The sequence below is a fragment of the Seriola aureovittata genome, chromosome 17 (assembly GCF_021018895.1).
Source record: "Seriola aureovittata isolate HTS-2021-v1 ecotype China chromosome 17, ASM2101889v1, whole genome shotgun sequence".
NCBI lineage: Eukaryota > Metazoa > Chordata > Actinopteri > Carangiformes > Carangidae > Seriola > Seriola aureovittata.
The window spans coordinates 4,568,844-4,582,117 of record NC_079380.1 but is presented as its reverse complement, the minus strand read 5'-3'; the positions used below and the strand labels follow the sequence as shown (position 1 = coordinate 4,582,117).

At 41.3% G+C, this 13,274-nt stretch overlaps 1 protein-coding gene across 1 annotated transcript in view; it reads left to right on the top strand.

Annotated features, from left to right (window-relative positions):
- Positions 1 to 13,274, top strand: part of LOC130185495 (RNA binding protein fox-1 homolog 3-like) — a 365,601-nt gene that overhangs the window by 24,288 nt on the left and 328,039 nt on the right. The window contains exon 2 of the mRNA XM_056401984.1: positions 11,424 to 11,546. The gene's annotated coding sequence lies outside the window, so the exon portion shown is untranslated. The remainder of the gene's footprint in view (positions 1 to 11,423; positions 11,547 to 13,274) is intronic.

The window sequence follows — 13,274 nt, the reverse complement described above, 5'->3', positions numbered from 1 at the left end:
ACCTTAAGCCTTCCTTCACTCTACAAGAAAGCTTCAGTTTTTGCAAATTCACAAGCACTGGCAACAAGTTATTTAGGTCTTTGTTATGGTGGAACTATATAAAAAAAATTAAAAAAAAAGAAGTCACATATGCTATGGCTTTACTTTGATTTAAACAGGCACAGTCCCATAAAGTTAAAGCACTCACAAGAGATTTCCATCAAAAAAATGGATGCTGCAGAGATATCCTGACCTTGGGGCAATTTCCAAACACACTGGATCCTTCACTTCCCGTCCCGTTTCAAACACCAACCTCCCTTAGTTTGTAGCACAGATTTTCTGATGGAACATTACAGCGTCTAAGCCCAAACCAAGATTACCCCGATTACATCATATGGGTTCCTGAGCTCCTGCAGAATGACAGACATACTGTTTAATGCATTACCATATATTATTGACTGAGTAGTTCTCCCTAGGATAAGATGTAGATCAGTAGAGAAACTGATGATTTTTGCATCGTAGCTATTGGCTCTTCTGGATGTGAAACTGGCTGAAGCTGTTTTGTTTTGAGCTAACAAACCTGAGCCTTTTCCCCTGAAGCAGGAATGAAAGTCAAGTCTCAAAATGTGTATAATCTGTAGCTCAAAACTCAAACTTTTCAAATTGCAGCTGTCCCTTGAAATCAAAAGGTCATGTGTTCAAATGTCATCATATTCAGACTATCATCTGTACGAAGCTTTTCACACTGCCCTGTGGAAATCTGAAAAATCCTCATCTACTTGATGTGTCAACATCTAATCAGCCCAATTTGGAAATGAAATGAGGGAAAGACAAGGAGAGAAAAAGAAAGCCAAAGAAAAAATTAAACGGGGGAAGGGATTGGGGGGAGAGAAGAGTCACCGCCGCCCACCACTGCCTGGCCCTGACACCTTGTGAAGAGTGCTCATTCATCACGCGGCACAGGGCTTGAGCCTCCGTAAATCACTGTGGATAAAGGACGCGCCATAAAGAATGGAATTGTGAAGGTAAGGGTTTTAAATCCCCCTAGATGATCCGAGATAAACACGGAGAGACTTTTGACAGTCCCTCGTTACCGCCACGAGCGAGGAGCTGTCACCGCTCCCTCCTCGCCTTTCATCTCTTGGTAACAGTCTGGCTGCTAATATCCTCAATTATCTCTGCAATATGTTGCTGGGAAAAAGGGAAAGTTCCGAGGAGGCATTCACACAATTTAAAAGTTTTAATTTGACAGCTTGTGGTGTAATGATGAGTTGTGAAGAGGATGGGGGGGGGGGGGGCTGCGGCCCACACTGAGTGTGTGACAAATGATTGGGCCGGAGTGAGAGTGGTTTGTGGATGTCAAGACTTTCTGAATCAGGTGTCAGGAAGCCAAATAGTTTAGCAGGTTGATGTGGAGAAAAGAAAAGCTCCAACTTCCTAATTGTAAATGGCAGGCGCATTTCATCCAGGGGCTGTGTTTGGTAGGAAAGCAAATATTTGTTTCATTTCCTTCAACTAAAACCCTTTTTACAGCAAATCTAAATGAAATTCTTCGCTCTCCAGGTGATACCTGTAACACTGTCTCGTGTTGATGTCTGCAACCCCTCTGTGACATTTTCCCTCTCTTGTATCAAAGAGAAAAGTACAATAAAGCACAGTGTTGTTCAGTGCTTGGCTCTGTTTCCTGAAACCTCTACTGTTCGTAAATCCATCTGAACGTGCAGGAGAGAGAGAGAGAGAGAGAGGAGAGAGCATTTGCATAGACAGAGCAGCCGTCTGTCTGATAATGACGGCTAAGTCACAGTGCATGATGGAGACACAAAGGGCATGAGACTGTCGCATGAAGGTTGACTCTCAGAAAATAGCCTCCCACCTAGGTACCAAGGCAGGTAATTGTCTTCTCCCCTTCTTTTTTTCCTAGCTGATATATATACATAGCTTCAACTTGGAGGATAAACCAATCGATCATTCCAAGTGTCTCGAGTAATAAGTGAAAGTGATAAATCACAGCTTTGCACTCAGGTTTATGAAATATTGTCCATCCTGCAGGTGTGGATGCATTATCTAGCAGTCCGTGTGTTCCTGGGCTGAGGTGCTGGTGTCAGAGCACGTAGGCAGCACTGTGCTGCGACTAATAGGAGGATCCACCTACGGTGGAAGTGCCTACTCCATCAAGGGCTTTGTGCTGCAGTGCAATTAGTACACACAATATTAACATAAGGATCAGACGTGGTGTTTCCACCGGGGCGCAACTTAAAAGTTCAAGGTAGTTCACATCAGCGTAGTTGTGTCAATCTTCTTTTGCTGGAGTAATTACCTCAGGTTCATTCAGCTTGAATCAGTATAAGATGAAGTCAATAGCCTCGGTGGGATAATGACAGAGTACACACTTTCTTGCTCACATTAACAGCTTTTTCTTGATAGATAAAAGTCCCAAATAATGGCTCCTGTGATGGAGTGAAACCAGGATAACAAATTGGCCCTTTGTGATAACAACCCCCCTGTGAGCTTCCCAGGCGTGAGAGATAGACAGACGGCTTTGAGGAGAGTCAGGTCTGCAACAGCTTTGCGCCAGGGGAAAAGCTCCATGCCCTACAGAAGGATGGATAGTGTAGATTTGTAATGGTTCCTCTGCTTTTGACAAAGTAACCCAACCTGCAACCTTCATCCTCATTGGCTGAGTAAAGGGCACTGGCGGAGGAGCCGGCCTGAGATAAGTGAGGTCTGTCGCTCCGGCTGGTATGTTATAAATTGCAGCTACCTCAGTCATGTGCGTGAGACAAGCGAGCTGTCTCCGGTGACAACCTCCTTTTGACTTGACATGCAAAAAAACAAATTGATACAAGGTGGAGAAGGCGGGATTGAATAGAATGAGGGCTGAGCAGATGTGGGAGGTGATGTCTTCCTCCACAACTTTTATTTAACATTGCATAATACAAGATTTTCATATTCAATTCAAATGCTGTGCACACTACTTAAAAAAAGAAAAAAAAGAAAAAAGTAGGGCTGCGGGGCTGCAGGACAGAAGAATTGCCAACATCCATTAATTAAAACCCCACAGATTCTCCCTATTTGTCCAAATTTAGAACAAGGTGTAATTCTACTCAATATGTATGAGATGTATGATAATTTAATACTTCCCCTAACTACTGTGAGCAAATTCTTACAGTAGAGGTTAGATAAAGGTTTAATTCAGGTTAAACCCTCTGCAGATGGGTTTGATTTTATTTATTCAGTTATTTATATGTTCTGGTCATTCTGGATCATCTACAGACCTTTCGCGAACAGTTCAACAGTTTAGACACTTTTTGCATGGACAATTTATTCTGTAGAAGAAGAAGCAAAGAATCAAAACTTTAGAACTTTAATATTTGTTGAGGACATCAAACTAAACACCATCACCTTCGTTGTACTGGGGTGGTGGAGGAAATAAAACAATTTGTCTAACAAGATGCTAGTTATTTGGGAGAACTAACCCTTTAATGCTCTTACACAACCATACTCCACCCACACAGGTGTTTTCACTTTCTTTTTTTCTTTTTTTTTGACTAATTAGACTCTTTCTTCTCACCATGTGGGTGTGCAAGTGATTGACAACCCACTGAATCTTTTGTTTGTTTTTAGCTCCTTACTTTGAGTCTAATGTGTGGGCCCCTTTCACAGCCCATACTACACATTCGGTAGTAATAAATAACAACAGCAGTGTATCTTATGTATCAGCTTGTAAGAGAGTCATCCATTTCTGCAGGTCAGTACCATCGCTGGACATTTTCTCTGTTGCTAAGTGCTGAAAATGGGGATGAGCCTTTTTCTGTACTTCTATGTAATGCAAAAGAGATTACACAACCTCGACTGTGTTTTATGTGGGTGTTGCCATGGACAAGCACAGTACTTTGTTGATCAAAGTCACTGTGAAATAGCGGAGATATTTGACAGAGGAGTTGGGCTGAGGAGATAGATGTTTCCTTTTAACCCACACTCCTACCAAGTCTGTTCTCGCTCTGGAAAAGCCTCTGACTTTTTGTTCTTGTTTTGACCATATGCACAACACAGATCTATTGTTATTGTAAACCAAAAGCCAGGCATTAGCTTTTTGGCAAAGTCTCAGACAAGGGTATTAATCACATGACCACAGTTCACTGAACTCCGCCTCAAAATATGAGACTCATTTCTCCTTCCTGGATAATCAACTTAGGGAAGAAAAAAAAAAAAATCTGATATTTCACCTTGAAATGCTTCATAACTTGCTTGCGGGATTTTAGACTCGTCATGCTCATGCCTGATTATACTAGACTGAAAGGAAAACAAATGAAATAAAAAGCAGAGATTCTGCAGCACAGCTTCTCTTAACACATGCACACCACTCTGTGCATGCCAACTAGTAAATGAATAAATCTACATGAAAGCTCATATTAATTAAAATGTAGTTTTCGTACTTTTAGAGCTGACAGCAGATGGAAAATTTTGGCCTCAACACTGTAGTTTGGCGAGTTGTGCTTAACAAACAGGGCGTAGATAGGTTTACCAGCCCATTTACTTTCAGGATCATTAATCAATGACCCGATTACTTAAGAGGAGACACCAGGAGACCCGGGAGTTAGGGTCTTTTTGAACCCTAACATCCATATGTAGTCCAGTATAGTAGATCGTACATCTCCCTAAGACAAGACCTTGCATTTCCATTTAAGCTGTGCTGGACCACTCAGTTTAATCTTATATCAGCATCACTTTCCTTGGCTGAGAAGCTAGACGAATACAGCATCATTTTAAAGTTTGGTGTATATTTCCGTACACTTGTGTAGCACATTAACAGAGGAAACACTTCATCACAACTGAAAAGGTCAGGGGTCATGAATATTGCTTATTTGTTTAATCATAGTTTAGTAGTTCTATTTAAATAACCTACTTTTCAGTTGAGTTTCATCACAATAACACCCTGTTGAACACTCAGTATTGTTTCAAAGGGGCACCTCCGCTAACTTCCCCAAAAAACCTATGCTATCTAAAATCACACCGGATCAAAAATTACAAATCCATTAGTTACAGGAGAACGCACTCTGCTCCAAACTGCTGTTCGTGTCGGTAACCTTTACTTCTGTAGGTTTATCATGCACTGTAGTAACTCAGTTTCTACTGGTCTTCTGTGGGGTTATTGCACTTGATTCCCTCACGTGAAGAGGCAATCCAGCCACATTTAGCTCGCTACAGGATGACAGTTATCTTTACGCTCTGACTGTGGGTGTCGGAGGTCTGCATTTGGATTTTGTTGTAGTGGCCAAAGCTGGGACTTCCGGTCAGATATTGCTATTGTAACCTTGTTCCAAAGTCAATCACATAGGTAGGATTTGAAAAGGGGTGTCATCCTTTTTTCTTTTTTTTTTTTTTTATTTGCCAGAGCAGTGAGAATAGTGGTGTCATGCGCTGTATAGTCACCTCTTCAATTGACATTATTTTTGATTGTTCGCTACTCTTACCAAACACTACCACAGCTGACTGAAAATGCTACGTTGGCCAGTACTGATGATTAGGGTTTACATAGGAAATAATATGGGCATCCATCGTGATATGAAATATGGCCGAATGAGTTTTGGAGGTTTTTTTTTTGGTTTCTATTGGCCTGAGTAACAGACTTGCATCTTGTGCCTCCTTGGAGTTTTGGTAAGGTAGATTTAAAAAACAACAAATAAGTAAAAAAGTAAAGTTATTCACATTGACATGTGCTCGTTGGAAAGATAAGAATGATAATGTTAGACATCATACTTACAGCTACCTCTGGCTACAGTTCTAGGTAGTGTAGACATTGCAGAAATGCTTTAATCGATACCAATACAGCTGAAAATCAGAGAAGCATTTCTTAAATGACTCAGGTTAAAAAAAGCCTCCAGGAACAAATTTTCAGCAGTCACACCCACGCACACCAGCCACTTGCCTAACAAGATGATACCAACCGTTCCCTCTCATTTTCAAAACTTTGGAAAACCCCAGTTACTTGGAGAGACTCGAGGAGGAAAAGAAAAATGACTATGCATGAAGGCAGTGAGATGTTAGAGGTCAAAGTGGTTCCCTGATGGTTCCACGTCCTCGTGCTGAGCAAAGCCTCCTCTGTCACCTCCACTGCTGCTTCTCCTCCCAAACAACGCTCTGCATTCAATCCTTTCAGGAGAAGCTGTGCCCTTCCTACCAACATACTGATGTTTAATTCATTCCGGGACACCCGGGGGACGCTCATAACAACAACAGAAAAAAAAAAAAAAGACAAAAGGGAGAGACAGAGAGAGAGAGAGATGGAAAAAGAAGAGCAAAGAAATTAGAAGGCGCTAAATGTTTGCTTTGTATTTGCTATCGTGGATGTGAAATGAATGACGCGCCCAAACCAAGGAGACTTAAGACGTTTGAGAGGCAACACGAGGGGCGGGGGACTGTAAAGACAAATAAATCTTGTTTCCTTTTGTTTTGTTTGACTTCAGGAGCGCATGGGGGCAGTGAAGATGTTGCTGGACACCTTGGCGTGCTCCCTCTTAATCAGAGGTTGATTAAGCGCACTTTCAGAGGCATGGATTAGGGGGCTCCCCTCGGACTCCACTAAATTGGTCGGAAGGGAAGGAAGGCAGAGTGTTGAGCACTGCTGAGGGAACTTTTGATGTGTCAGTCAGAGCGTCTGGCATGGTTTGCTTTTATTGACCTTCCCATCCTTGATTTGTGACAGATCCCCTGGTGCTGGGGTAGGTGGGGAAGGTGCTCGAGAGGTGGGTGGGTGGGGGGGAGCGGTTAGAGGAGATTCAGCTTTTGAAGAATTTTCAAATTCTGCTGATCCAGTAGAGCTGCCACAAGCATTCCTGCAATTTATAACAATGAAGGGCAAGGAGCTACGAAGCATTTGCAGCCTAGACGTTTTTTTGAAGATTATATTTCTGTCATTTTTGCTTTATTTGACAACAACGGGAAAAGACATGTGGCAAGGGTCCTGGGGCAGATTCAAATCCAGGATGTTGCACCTATATGGTGTGCATCTTAGAGTACTGATCTCCTGGGAAGTCCTGGCCTAGTCATTTTTCATTATCTGGTGCTTTCCTTCCGTCTTTCATTTAAATCTAAACAAGGGGTTTTACTCGTATCATCTCCTATCCGCCATTAATGGATTCAACAACGTACGCCGGCTCAGCTCTAAATATATCCGTCCCCCCTGTATGGACAGTGTGTGTCATTTATGGATTTATGGTTAATAATAGTCTAATGCTTTTTCCGCTGTCAGACTGGTTTGTAACCCCTTCATAGAAGGAATGGCATTATTCATGTTGCGGCGGTGGCACTGCTATTAATGTAATGAGTCAGGCCGTTAATGTGATCCCACTTCAGACACAAAGGGGATCTCTCAACCTGAGCTCCTGCTGCAGACAGGAGACCTCTGTGCCCTACATAACAACGATGGGACGTGTCATCACTGATTTATTTTGCCCTTGAACCTCCTAGTGATAGGACCTTGTGGTATAGCCTTTAAGAGAAGCGCCCAGAGATGAAATGAATGCTCTGTTCCAAACTATTGAAAGACGTGCACTACAGCTGAAAGCTTTTAGAGAGAGTGCTGTAATCTAAAATGTGCTATTTCTCACACATAGCACAGCTCTGGGATAGGCTGATCAGATAGCCCGAGATGAATCTGACTTGACCTGTGAGCAGCAGTCACTGCCTCCTGCATTGCCGGCCATGAGAGGAATTTGCAATGGATTCCGCACAGATAGAAATCAATTCAAATTCAGCCGAGGCACTATACCTCGATAAGGCACTGCTTACCCCTACATGTAGGCTCACAAATTTCATAATGAATAGATAAAGATTAATGTAATTTCAAGCTGTCAGCACCTGCCAGATGGCGTGTCATGAACGAGCTTATCATTGTGCCACGATTTTATTTACATCCAAGAACATAAACAGCCCGGTTCATTCGCGCGCGATCCATAAACATGGCTCCATGGTAACCGTCCAGGGAGGTACATCCTCAGAAGTCTTCTTAACGGCCTTATTAACTCAGTCCACTTGCTCATGTAATTAATGTCTGCTTACAATGCAGCTACTATCCACTATGTAACCTGTGAAGACACACAATAATTATGTGACCATTTGAGTGACAGAGATCAAGAGATCAGGGAAGCAAATAGAGAGGCCCCGTCAGCAGCCTCATCAGGAGGGGCAGAGTGTTGGTCTAGGTTAATAGGCATTCTCCAGGGAGGGATCAGCTGGAGTTAGAGAAAGTAAAATGGGAAGCTTTTGAATTCAGTAGAATAATGTCAAAACCTTAAAAACCTTATTTTATAATCTCATTGTCACGGGACATTTACAAGTTCTTGGTCCAAGGCTTTATGAAGTTCCCTACGCAGGCATTAAAAATCACTAAGATCCTGTGAAAGAACACTTAATTTGAGCTGGACACTCTGTAGTACCATCCAGAAATAGCCAGCCATCTGTTTCCTTGTTTTTGCACCAGCCAAACACTGAGCTAGAAACATTCTCAAACTGCCTGACTCAGTCTGGTGGAGGAACAAAGGAGGATGAACAAAAGTTCCGCAAACACTACTGGAACTGAAGGTATTACAGGACCAGAATCCAACCAGGTGTCTGGATCCTGAGAGTCAGCTCAAGCAGGAAATCTTAAGTTTTATAAGGGGAATGCCACTTGTAGTGGAGTGGACCTGTGATCGATTGGGATGTGAAGTGGCTTAGCCGTACCTCTGTGTGTCAATAGCTTCACCCTCTCCCTCAACCCTGTGATAAAACAGAGGCTCGTGGTACAAAAACCTCAGGCTGTGGACACCTGCGAACACTGCCTGTATGATCATATTTTGACCTGTAGCTCGCTATTGTCATCACACAATCAAAAGTATCCAAAATACTTTCGGCAGGACAAGAAGACTGAGAGGAATTAAAGGTTGAATTGACAACAAATTAGAATGCGCTCCGCAGCTCCATAGATTAAGACAAGGATTTAATTGGCTCCATATCAGGGTTAGATAGCAGCATTGTTGACTTTTGATTAGAAAAAATAAAAGAACAAGGTGACTTGATATTGTGGTGATAAGCAAAAATCCCAACTCGATCACATCAATACGTTTCTCTGGTGCACACAGGTGGCTCACCTTGTAACCAATGACAGTGGCCCGCTAGCAGATAGACATCAGAGGTTTGCAAGTGAGCGTGCATTGTCATACATTTATTGCTGTGTATGCAGTGTCTGTTTTCCTTAAAATCATTGCGTTGTTCCCGACATACTGTTGACTTAGAGGTCAGGCCGCACAAAGGCATAAATTTCTGGGGCTTTGATGTTGGCTAATTCACAGCATGTCACACCGCAGCCCTTCAAAATAAAGATCACCTCTGAGCAGCACTTTATGGCTTCAGATCTGTTTTATAGGCAACCATGCAGATTCACTACCCTGCATTATCAGAATCTGAATCACTTTTGTTCTTAAAAGATTTTGTTTCAATGGGAAGCAAACTGTGTACTCCTAGGGTACAGCCTACATGAGGTTAATCATTTCAGTTTATATATAGCCAATAGCCATACTATGAGAAGAAGCAGATCTAGTCAAACTCATTTTCAGCAGGCTCACCATATCTTCAGACGGGAAGGATGAAGTCTGGAACATGTTTAAATCTCATAATTGGTTGATCCCATGTGTGGAAGACTTTGTACTTTGTCCTGTACCTGTAAAACATCGGTGATCTAGATTTGCAGTAAACACTTAGACAAATCATCCAACGTGAACAGAGTATCCTAATTTCTGGATTCTAATCCTAATTCGGATTATGCTCATCGAGCTGGGTTTTTAGTTGGTTATTTCTACAATCTGTGCCTGGAAATGTGATATTCATGGTATCTGAAAATGTGGGTGACTAAAACCCCTTGGTTATTTTTTTAGGAAAAGATCAATTAAATAGTTTATAAAAAAGGCAAATGGCCTATTTGTATCAGACAAGACAGGAACACAAATCTGTGTACATGTTTTTCCGACTAGACTGGTTTGAAATATTGATAGTGAAGAAGAAAAAAAAAATACAGAGAAAAAAAGCAACATCCTGTTCTACTAATTAGCTCTTGAGTCCAGTGGAAATATATTAACTGTCAAACCAACTGTCCAATCAACAGTCCAAGTTCAATCTCTTTCTGGCTTTCACATTATTTATCTTATCTTTTAAATTTTTTAATCTTTTCCAGATTAAATTCAATATAGTAAACTGGCCAGGATACATTGTGAGATTACTATTAAATTTTTTTTTCTCAAAGACATATTCATGACAGTAGATGACATACATTTAAGAGATAGTTAGTTTAAACTGTTTCTCATCTTCAGAAAGTCTTTATTCAAAAACCGAAGAGGCAGAAGAAGAAGCAGTCAGGCTTGTGTTATTTTAGGATAAAAACAGAAATAATTCATTCCAAAAAAATGTGTTTTTAGAAAAGAAATCAGTACGTATTCAGGGTGCGACATATTTATGTTGTGCACAGGGAAAACAATGCAAGAAGCACCATAAAGTAGGAACCTTATATGCAGTTTATTTTAATTAGATTATAGACTGCTTAACAACAATGCCAGTTAGAGCTAAATCCAGCCTTTGAAGTTGCCACATTCAAATTTTGTGTCACAGTTTGTTGTTTTTGTTTAATTCATATTTGACATCCACCTGGGTATAACGTCTGCCACCTTCTGCAGCTACAGTACACGTTGATTACAGGTTGAGCCTTCTGTGGTGAGAGTGTGTTGACATTATGTCTCTGTCTCTGAGCTTGTTATCTTTGTGCCCCACAGTTTGCTTCACTCATTCCAAAATGCCACTCTATGTGTCTTTAGTCGTGAGCATATTAGTCTCTATGGAAACTCATTTTTTACCAATACTTCATTGGCGCCAAATGACCCTGCACTGTTACTTAGCTTCTCGCTGCTTTGTGCGGAAGTGTTTTCTTTTGGAGATTAAACGTTCGAAGGCAAATTGAGGTCCTGCTGGTTTTATCGCCGGGATATTGAATAAGCATATGTGGAAAATACCAAAGCGTAGTACTGTAACACATCATTTGAAAACAGATTATGATATATTTGTGTGCTTTCTAGGGGCCAGGGGATAACAGCATGTGTAATGCCAGGGGTAGTGCACAATTTTATCAGGTAGAAACAGGGTGTGGAAGTGTAGTAACCAAACATATTTGACTTCCGTATGATCCTTTATGTGATATTTTAGCAGGAGAACGTTCCCGACCCTTTAACACAACAGGACTGACAGCAGAACATTCCTTCAAATTAGTGATCAGACGTGAAGGCAATGACTTTTATGTAACCGTGTTTTGCTTCCTGTGTTTCGTATCGAACGGTATCTGTTTCGGGATTCCCTCTGGAATATTTACGCTCCCCCTCTCTCTCTCTCTCTCTCTCTCTCTCTCTCCAAAATGTCCACAGATAATTGCTAGAAGGAAGCGCCCAGGAAGGTCAGCCAAGAACCCCGCCGTAGGTGCCAAAGTGAAATCTACAGGACTACAATTACTTGGACAGACTGAGGCGGCAGAGCAAAGTGAATGACAGGTAGGAAATAATTCATATGAATCACCTGCTGTATTATGAATAACCACCTGCTGAGAGGACATAGCACGGTCAGTTATCCTCAGAATTGGTTCTGAATAGCCCTTTTTGTCATTTGTTGGTAATTGCCTTAATTCTCTTGATAATATAATGAAATTAACCTCTGAGAACATTTCTTCCTAATGGCATTTATGAGACAAGGTTGAAGTTGACATGCCAGCAGTCACACAATTATATTTAGATTATTCTACCCTGCTGCTGTTTGGCTTCCTTTTTTGAAGTCGACACTTTAGAGGAGTCCTTTTTCACTGCCGCTCATAATTCATAATCTTCATTTTGCCTAAACACAAAGTGTTGGATCCCACACAAAGGGCGTTCTTTAAGAAATTCAGGATCACTCGTGTCTATTTTCTATTTGGGCTACATCTGACCTTGTAGTGGAAAGACATAAAAAGCTGTCAGTCAAACCATCATGCCGTCTTTGTTTCCTTGTGGTTGTCATTCTCCAGAGGAGTCAAGCAGCCACTGACTTAAATCTAGTGATTCTATGCTCCTGGCAAAAATGCTTCTCTGTCCTTCTTTCTACCAAACTCAGTGATCGCCTCAGGGTAAGGTGGAAAGAAGGGTAAAAAAAAAAAAAAAGAAAAAGCTTTAGAATGGCATGTGGATGGTTACAGAATGTAATAAAGGGCAGCAGATGACTAAGTAGTTCTCTGTTTTCTAACTTAACAAGAGACTTTAACCATTTCTCCCATATTTTAGGAAGAAAGAATAAAGGAAGTGTTGTGGAGAATAATATAAACTATAATAATACACCTTAAGCGTTCATAGTTTTTCAGGTTTTGGATATATTTATAGGAAGTGCACCCTTAAGCCTCAGAATGGGTGTTTCCAGTGGCATTTGTCCAGTGACAACAGAGCCTGCGTTGCTGGAGAACACCATCCTGCATATCATCTGAATCTTGATACAGCATTTTTTTTCCACCCCCCCCAACACATATCCTCAGCCATGAGCGATTTAAGCTGTCTGTTTATAACACTCAACATCTGGGAACAAAGTGAAGGCTAGTTAGCCTAGCTTGCAAACATTAGCACTGGTTATCCTCATTAAGTTGACTAATGATGACAGAGGAGGGTCACACTTAATGACAAGACACTTTATTAACAGAAGACAAAATGTTTTCAGGCCTCCGGTCCGCTCACACACAGGCGATCCATTTTAAGGTAATTGGTGTTGCACTTAGCAAAGCTGAATAACAATCAATGAGCATCCAGAAGTGGAACAAGGAAGGAGGTGGAAACTAGTCATTTTAAAAGAACAGTATTATAATACATGTATTATAATTAAAATAATTAAATTATGCAAACATATCACCACTGAGGGCAGAATTTGGGATCTGAATCACTTCAACGCCAAACTTCAGAACAGAAGGTCGGAGCCGGCTGTCACAAACAAACTGATTATTTAATACAAAGACATTGTTAATGCTTTCCTCTGCAGTGACAGAGTTGTCTTCATGAGTAATGTTTGTACCAGCAGTAAACATGATGGACACAAAATGCTGATTTCTCAGCAAACGCTTCAATTACCCATGTTAATATTCCTGTGTTCTTGTGGCTGAAACTGATACTGTTACGGCTCCTCGTTCGACCGCGATGCCGTGTGTTAACAGTAGAAAACCGAAGCACCCATCACCTTCAGCACATCATTCTGTTTAGTGTTTGATTCTG